Raw genomic sequence first — 9548 nt, 5'->3', positions numbered from 1 at the left:
CTTGTAACTCTCTAAAGATCAAACCCCAGATTCTAATGAACCTGGCTCTGATACCATATGAGATTAAGAGATCTTTAGAGTAACTAGAATGTAAATGAGAGTTTTAGGTGAAGTTTAGAAGAGATTATGAAAGACTAAGTAACTTTGAGAAACGTTTAGAGTCTAAGAGAGAACCATAGTGTCTAAGAGATTAGAGAGACTCAAACTGCATAATCTTTATTAGTGTTGATGAGTTACAATATATAGGAGAGCTACTAGGGTTTACAAAGCGCAAGGTTAAGGAGTAAGCATGTGAAGTCAAGGTAAAGGATTCAAATTAGCCACTAAGAGGCATCACACGCTTATGGCATCTTGGACTAAAGTTGCTTTAGCTTTCCAGCCTGTCCCAGCCTGGCAATGCGCGTCCCTTATCCCTTAAACGGTCTGATCCTTCTCCACTTGAGTAACTCTTCCATAGTTACCGTTTCACTTGTGCAAGGTAAGTTTAGGTTGAGGCTTGGATGGTACGGACTGTACGGCTTGTACGGCCTTGTACGGACGTCCGTACCATGCTCTCCCTAAACTCCCTTAAGCTTCCTCATCTCCTTTCCTCTTCAACTCCTTAGCTCTTCATACATATACTCAGCTCAACTCAACAATTACAAGCTAATCATGGAGTGATTCAGCCGAAGTAGAGGGAAGAAGAAGGTCACTCAATAAGGCGTGTGAGGTGCTTGGAGAGTTGGCTGAGGTATCTCCTCAATGGAATGATGATGTGGTGGAGGTTCAAGCATCAAGTCCAAAGGAGATGGAGGTGCTTTCCACAAGACTTATCATGGAGCTATCATGCGCTCACCATCAAGCTTAGACCTTCCCTATACTTGGTCTCAAGCCTGAAGAGGAGTGTCGATGAGCTTGCATGATAAGAGAAGGAGCTGTTAAGCTCAGAAAGTGAGGGATTCAAGTGGTGTGTGAAGAGCAGCCACTCCTCACCATTTATACAAGGGAGTAAACCTGATCTTTATCTCTTTCTATACAATCATGATAGGTTTATCTCTTGAAATTGTCTTGCATCAATTAGGTGCTGTCTAAGTTATTGCATTCATGCATTGAACTGTCGAATTGATCATGCATTGTTACCCTTGTCTAGATTGTGCTTGTCCTTGATCTTTTGTTTGCCTATTTCAGAATTAATATTTTGTTGAGGCATTGGTGATCAAACAAGATGTGTGATCTTGCTTTGGTCCCAATAGGATGATTTAATTTTGCATTGAGTTGTGGTGGTTTAGGTACACAAGCAGTGATACAAGTGACTCACCAACAACCAAGAGTGTAAAGACAAAGGTCTTTTGCCATTGCATATCATCACTAGGACATGTCAGTCCCCAATCTACAGGAAGTGTAGTGTGATTGATTATGCAATGAGAGATGGCTATTGCATAATACCATTAGGACATGTCTAGTCCTTAGTCTACAGGAAGTGTAGCATGGGACATTATGCAATAAGAAGTGTGACTTGTGAGGCTCTCTATGGTGATTCAAACACCCTAGTTCCTGGTATAAGGAAGAGAGCAGCTCACAAGACCGAGACCATCACCACAGCTGTTGAGACCGGTGGTCTAAGGCCATGAAAGTGCTTACACCCACACAAGCTTAGTTCCAAATCAGAGTCTCGGAAACTAAGCTTGAGGGGGGAATGTTAAATAAGCAAGGTTCATGGCCTGATAGGTCTTTGCAAAGGCTTCTAAGAAGAACCATCAACCGGGCCAAGTCAGTGGCGTGTCTAGGTAAGAGGCTGTTCAGAGCAGTCTTGGCAAGTGAGGAGGAAGGCTCTCCATCAATGCGGCTTCAATGAGAGGTGGCTGAGGAGAAGCTGATAGACCCATTTAGTCATCCAACAAGTTGATAGTGCCAAGAAGATGATGCATTGGCCGAGTGGGAAACTCACCAAAAATAAAAAGGGAAGTCTACTTATCATGTTACTCAAGATGATAGACTTATCTCCTTAAAATTCATTGATTTAATGCAGCTTAGTCTGAAAAGATAAGCCTATGTACTTGGATTTCTCTCCTAAAGAACTGAGGCACTGCGTTCATATTGAATCAGGTACTTGTGATCTTGATAAGCAACCTTTAGGAGATGGATGTGATACCTACAGAGACTACTTGAGGGAGGATCAAGTGGAGAGTCAAGCTGTATCAGTCCCTTAGATGAGCCGGTACAAGGGAATGTGTACAAGTGGAGGATGCGTATGCTCATAGAAAGCTCCTCACCAAAACAAAAAGGAAGTGTCCCTTAGTCTCTTTCAGTTCAATTCATTCTTCTATTAAGGGCTTAAGCTTGAAAAAGTTACTAGAAATGAATTGATTGAACTGTGATTATACTGAAAAAGATTGATTGAATTGTGTGCATCAATTGTGATGCAGGATATTCAAATTCTTGGTTCTTGATAAGTACTGATGCACCTTTGGAATGTGTATCAGGTACCTTTGCTTGGCGCCTTATTAAACAGTTCCGGGTCATCTCTTAGCTTCTCTAAAGAGGCTGTGAAGTCTGTGGAGAGGGGGAGATTCCAAACCTGGTCTATGAAGAGGGCAAGCCGTGTGTGAAGTGTTGAGCAGCCTCACTGGTGTTTTGAAGATGATCTGGTCATGTCCTAGCTTCTCTAGGATGGCTGTGAAGTCAGTTGAGAGGGGGAGGCTTCAAACCGGTTCCATGAAAAGATGAAGCTGAGTTGTTAAGTGCGCAAAGACTTGATGAGTTGCTGCACCATCTTAGGCCGTGATCCAGAACTTCTTGTGTCCAACCACACTGGTTCTAAGGCACAAGAGTTCATTGGCCAATCCCTAGGCCCTTAAGAGCTCTACTCTTTTTCCCTTGCAAAGTTTTGTCCCACAGGGTTTTCTTTGCAAGGTTTTTAATGAGGGAGACTCTTCAGGGTTCCAAGCTTGGCTCAGGATCTCCTAGAGTCAAGCTTGAGGGGGAGTGTTGAGCTGAAGAGAAGATAGAAGCTTGTGCAAAGATAGGGCAAGCTTCAGGAGATGTTCAGAAGAGTTCAACCAAGCTTCAGAAGTACCCTGAAGTGTATATCTTGTGAAGTTAAGTCCAAGAAGGGCTTAGACTGATCTGTAGAAGACATTAGAGGAGTTTGGGAGGAAATGGTCGATGGTGCAAAGTTAGGGTCGGCTGTACGGACGGCCGTACGGACTGTACGGACCGGTACGGATGAGATCGACCCGAAACATCTTTTCTCAACCATCTGAAGACAATTGGTGCTTGTGCAAAAATAGGGCACAAGGGTACGGTCTGAGAAGTATGTGCAAGGTCCGGGTTGAGTAATGGTATCAAAACAGCATCAAGAAGATGCTGTGTGCAATGGGAATCTAAGGGAGCTGGCACACGGTTCTGATTGGCTTATGATAGTCCAAGACAGGCTGGATGTTGCTGGAAAGAAAGAGACAAAGGCTGGCTATGTATCTGGACAAAGATATGGACAGATACATAAGGCAGTGTGGAGTATTTCTAGCCAAGCATTCCACATCCAATCAGGAGCATACAGCCAGCTACAAACACCCCAAGACCTGATCCAGAACGTCCATTTCAAACCAGGCTACCTCCACTGTCCATTTCTGTTGAGTTGAGTTGCGTATAAGTGTGAAGCAAGTGAGGAGTTGAGACTAAGGAGATGAGTTGAAGCTTGGGAAGGTTTGGGCAAGGTCCGTACAAGTCCGTACAGTCCGTACATGACCGTACACATGAAGATGGGTGAAACCTTGACAAGGGTTATGAGGTTTTCAGAGTACCAGTACTTGAGTGATGTAAGAACAGATGAGAGATTGTTGTATGATGAAGTATGAAGAGTAGAAATGAGTTTAAGAGAATCAGAGAGAGTATAAGAGAGACTGAGAGATTAGGAACGTGTATAGGAGATTAGAGAGACTTAGTAACAAGATTAAGAGACTTAGTAACCAGAGAATAAGAACCAAGAACAAGTTTATGAAGAAGAGAGACTCTCTCAGCTTAAGGGTTTACAAAGTGATCATAAGAGGCTTATATATGCCTTTACACAACTCATATCACAAACCTAGATCCTAAGGCTGTAATTAAAAGATAGAATGGATGGTAAGGATGAGAGAAGAGTGGTCTTTGATGTTCTGGTGATAGCTGGCGACTTTGGACTGAATGGAGAGCTCAGATTGCTTCATTTGAATGAAGGGAGGAGATTGGTCTTTGCTGTAAAGGTAAAGCACCTTTACCTTTCCAGCTTGCACATACAGCTCACATTGATCCCTTTGGTATATTCCCTTTCCCTCTCACACTTCCACGGTCACTATAGGAAAGGATAGAATCAGAGTGAACCGCCCTCACATTGCACATCTTGATTTGGGCTGAACCGGATGACTTGGGCGTGTGGAGTGGCCGTACGGTTGATGGTACGGACCTCCTGTCCGTACCACTATCCCTAACTATGCACATTGCCTTATCTCCTTCTTGACTGATCCCAAACACCTTCATGATTCACCCTAGACCGTACAAGGCCGTACTGAACGCCCTATCTTTGCACCATACTTCCATCTTCTCTCTAACTCCTTCACAGCCTTCACATGATCAGTCTAAGTCTTTCCTAGACTTAACTTCTCAAGATAACTACTTCAGAACACCTCTGAAGCTTGATTGAACTCTTCTGGACATCTTCTAGAGCTTGCCCTATTGTTGTACAAGCTCTATCTTCTCTTCAGTTCAACACTCCCCCTCAAGCTTGACTTTAGGAGATCCTAAGCCAAGCTTGGAACTCTGAAGAGTCTCCCTCATTAAAAACCTTACAAGGAAAACCCATTGGGACAAAACCTTGCAAGGGAAAAAGAGTGGAGCTCTCCAAAGCCTAGGGATTGGCCAGTGAACTCTTGTGCCTTAGAACCAGTGTGGTTGGACACAAGAAGTTCTGGATCACGGCCTAAACTGGTGCAGCAACTCCTCAAGTCTTTGCGCACTCAACAACTCAGCTTCACCTCTTCATGGAACTGGTTTGGATCTCCCCCTCTCAACTGACTTCACAGCCTTCTTAGAGAAGCTAGGAAATGACCAGGTTCTTCTTTGATGAGGCTCAAGCACTTGTACCTGATACATTATCCCAAAGGTGCATCAGTACTTATCAAGAGACATCACACAATCCATTCAATCATTTTAAGTATCATTTCTAGACTTTAGATTTGAAATGATGAATGTATTGAATTGAATTGAGCTTAGGACACTTCCCTTTTGTTTAGATGAGTTCCCACTCGGCCATTGCACCATCTCCATGGCATCATCAGCTTCTTGGAAAGGCAGAATGGATTCATCAGCTTCTCATCAATCACTTCACCATAGAAGCCGCTTTGATCAGTTCACCTTCACCCTTAGACTGCCTAGAATAACTCCGGCTGATGATCCTGTGTAGGAGCCTTTGCAAAGACTTGTTACTGACCATGGATCATATGCATTAAGACTCCCCCTCAAGCTTAGAACCGAGACCAGAAGGAGCTAAGCTTGTGATGATCATATGCATCCCCATGGTCTTATAACTATCAGTCTTTCATGATAGCTTTCTTCTTGTGAGTTTACTCTCTTCCTTAACCAGGAATTAGGGTGTTTGAATCACCATAGAGAGACTCACAAGACACACTTCTCATTGCATAATGACCCATGCTACACTTCCTGTAGTCTTTGGACTGGATATGTCCAATGGTATTATGCAATGGCCATCTCTCATTGCATAATCAATCACACTACACTTCCTGTAGATTATGGACTAACATGTCCTAGTGATGATATGCAATGGCACAAGACCTTTGTCTTTACATTCTTGGCTGTTGGCGAGTTACATGTATCACTTTCCTTGTGTACCTAACACCACCACAACTCAATGCAAGATCAGATCATCCCATTGGGATCAAACCAAGATAATTCATCCTGTTTGATCACCAATGCCACAGCAATTTATAAACCTTGAAACAAGCCAATCAATCAAGGCAAGAACAAGCAGATTTCAATCTCTAAAATGACAATGCAAGCTTTACCAATACATTGACAATTTAGGCTCATTTTTAAATGCATCAATACATGAATGCACAATCCTAAAGCATTAACTATATGAATGCAACAGGTTCAATCCATGAGACACATTAAAGCTATGCACAACAGTTTCAATCAAAACCAATGATGCAAGCAACTTAGACAATTTCTAATTGATGCTAGACTTTCACTGATGGATTAAACATAGGCATTAGCATCAGTACACACTCGGATTGAACTTAGACAATATGAGACATGCTTATGTATGCAAAACAGCTTCTCAAACATGATGCAAGCAGTAGAGACATTCTACTCAATTCTACAACACATTCATGATGATTCAAGCTATGGCAACACACAAGACAATGCAATAACAAGACATGAGATTCTGGGACTCTAGACACCACTCACAGCACAATAAATAAAGACACAAGCTCTTATTAAGGGTTAGGAGGTTTGCTTACAAACAAGAGATCCGAGCTGATCTCTTGAACCTCCATGGGCACGGTTCACTTGAACTTGACAGGTTTGAGGCTTGGATTCAGTATCCAACACCTCTCCTTGGTGTGCCCATCCCTCTTGCAATGCTCACACTTCAGGCCTCTCCTATCCCCCTTCTTGTAAGGCGCCTTGTTGGGCTGAGAGCTTCTTTCAGCTTGAGAAGCAAAGGAGAGTGTTTCCTTTGTTCCAAACAACCCGATTGATCCCTCCTCCTTTTGGACTTGGGAACACACTTCTTCAAGTGTTGGGAGCTTCTCAGACCTCAAGATATGTTGAATCAAGGCGCTGTAGGCAGGGCTGAGGGTGAGTAATAGGCCAAACACCTTGTCTTGCTCCCTTCTTTCAATCAACACCTCCGGATCAACAGATTGGGGTCTAAGCATCTCTAGCTCAGACCAAAGGGCTCTGAACTTGCCTAGATGCGCAGTGAACTCCTCATCTTCTTGGGATAGGATGTTGATGGACTTCTTGATCTCAAATACTCGGCTGATGTTGGAGATGTTCCCATATATCTTGTTAAGTGTACTCCAAAGGTCTTTAGCACTCTCACAGTATGAGTATGCTTCAAGGATGGATGGAGACAGTGAGCTATGGAGAATGGATAAGACCTTGAGGTCTTCTTGTTCCCACTTCTCCTCAGATACAGATTTGGAACCGGATTCACCATCTGCTGAGCTTTCATTTGAACCGGCAGCCTTGGAGAGCTTTGGAGCATCCGTGAGACAATGGCTCCATAAGCCTCTCCCTCCTAGAGCTGTCTTCACCAGGCGTGACCAGAGAAGGTAGTTGGGACCATTGAGAGTAACAGCAATGACAATGGTTCTTTTGGACTCCATGTTGAAGCTGGATGAACAAGACTGTCAAAGAACTCTTCAAGGCAGAAGCTTGGGACAAGGTGAGCTGAATCTTCAAGGGCGTGAGCTTGGGAGCTTGTGGATGTAGCGGAAGTCTTCACCAGGAGTCTGAGCAACCTGGCTCTGATACCATATGAGGTTTTCAGAGTACCAGTACTTGAGTGATGTAAGAACAGATGAGAGATTGTTGTATGATGAAGTATGAAGAGTAGAAATGAGTTTAAGAGAATCAGAGAGAGTATAAGAGAGACTGAGAGATTAGGAACGTGTATAGGAGATTAGAGAGACTTAGTAACAAGATTAAGAGACTTAGTAACCAGAGAATAAGAACCAAGAACAAGTTTATGAAGAAGAGAGACTCTCTCAGCTTAAGGGTTTACAAAGTGATCATAAGAGGCTTATATATGCCTTTACACAACTCATATCACAAACCTAGATCCTAAGGCTGTAATTAAAAGATAGAATGGATGGTAAGGATGAGAGAAGAGTGGTCTTTGATGTTCTGGTGATAGCTGGCGACTTTGGACTGAATGGAGAGCTCAGATTGCTTCATTTGAATGAAGGGAGGAGATTGGTCTTTGCTGTAAAGGTAAAGCACCTTTACCTTTCCAGCTTGCACATACAGCTCACATTGATCCCTTTGGTATATTCCCTTTCCCTCTCACACTTCCACGGTCACTATAGGAAAGGATAGAATCAGAGTGAACCGCCCTCACATTGCACATCTTGATTTGGGCTGAACCGGATGACTTGGGCGTGTGGAGTGGCCGTACGGTTGATGGAACGGACCTCCTGTCCGTACCACTATCCCTAACTATGCACATTGCCTTATCTCCTTCTTGACTGATCCCAAACACCTTCATGATTCACCCTAGACCGTACAAGGCCGTACTGAACGCCCTATCTTTGCACCATACTTCCATCTTCTCTCTAACTCCTTCACAGCCTTCACATGATCAGTCTAAGTCTTTCCTAGACTTAACTTCTCAAGATAACTACTTCAGAACACCTCTGAAGCTTGATTGAACTCTTCTGGACATCTTCTAGAGCTTGCCCTATTGTTGTACAAGCTCTATCTTCTCTTCAGTTCAACAAGGGTAAAGAAGTTACTTGCGGTAACTTAAGTGAAGGGAAGGAACTTACCTGGATGCATCAGACCGTTTAGGGATAAGGTAGAGCGCGCCTTGACAGGCTGGAACAGCTGGAAAGGCAAGAGCATCTCGGTCCAAGATGCTAGATGCTCCGCGCATGTGGAGAAGCTAATTGGCTAGTCCAAATGAGCTTATCCTCTCCTGATTGACCTCACATGCTTTAGTCTTCTCTTGATTTCGAAAACCCTTGTATGCTCACACTATATATTGTAACTCATGTCCTTAATGAAAGATTAGACAGTTCTAAACAATCCTTCTCCTTACTTATTTCACTATGATTCTCCATTAGTCTCTAAGTTGTCTCTTAATCTCTTATTCTCCTTCTTTAATCCTTTCTAAACTCAGATAATCTTTTACATTCCTAAATGTCATATGGTATCAGAGCCAGGTTGATTACAATCTGAGTTCGTGAGTGTCTCTGTGAGTGTGTTTGAGAGTTTCTTGAGAGTTCCAAAAGCTCAAGGTGTTTGTGTGTGTCTTAGTGGTCCGTGAGAGGTTCATTTGAAGACTCAAGAGTGTATCTGTGTTCTAGAGAGCAGCGTGGGTTCTCAGTACAAGATCTAACCGGTTGTTCAAGCTAGAGACGTCAAGCTGTTCAAGATGGAGAGTGGCATGAAGATGAAGGTCGCGGTGACATTCAAGGGAACCAACTACCTAGTCTGGTCTAGGATGGTGAAGACTGCTGTGGGAAGCAAGGGTCTGTGGAAGCATATCACATCTGGTGAGGCTCCAAAGGTGATTACTCAAGGGGATGAAACGGAGAGTCCCGAGGAGAGTGTTGTAGAGAAGTGGCAACAAGAAGACATGATGGTGATGTCAGTTCTTCATGCCTCTTTGGAGCCGGCTATACTAGATGCTTATAGCTACTGTGAGACAGCCAAGGAGCTGTGGGATACTCTACAGAAAGTGTATGGAAACACTTCTAACCTGAACCGAGTGTTTGAAGTCAAGAAGGCCATCAATGGGTTAACTCAAGATGACACGGAGTTCACTAAGCACTTGGGGAGGTTCA

At 43.4% G+C, this 9548-nt stretch overlaps 1 long non-coding RNA gene across 1 annotated transcript; it reads left to right on the top strand.

Annotated features, from left to right (window-relative positions):
* The first annotated feature begins 929 nt into the window (after positions 1–929).
* On the top strand, positions 930–7829 carry LOC117131305. The gene is made up of 2 exons (XR_004454502.1): positions 930–3769; positions 7524–7829. It is a non-coding gene; the product is annotated as an uncharacterized LOC117131305 (long non-coding RNA).
* The last annotated feature ends 1719 nt before the right edge of the window (positions 7830–9548 follow it).

This window comes from Brassica rapa, unplaced genomic scaffold (assembly GCF_000309985.2).
Source record: "Brassica rapa cultivar Chiifu-401-42 unplaced genomic scaffold, CAAS_Brap_v3.01 Scaffold0897, whole genome shotgun sequence".
NCBI lineage: Eukaryota > Viridiplantae > Streptophyta > Magnoliopsida > Brassicales > Brassicaceae > Brassica > Brassica rapa.
Note: the sequence above shows the minus strand (reverse complement) of the source record. Positions and strands in the feature narration are given on the sequence as shown.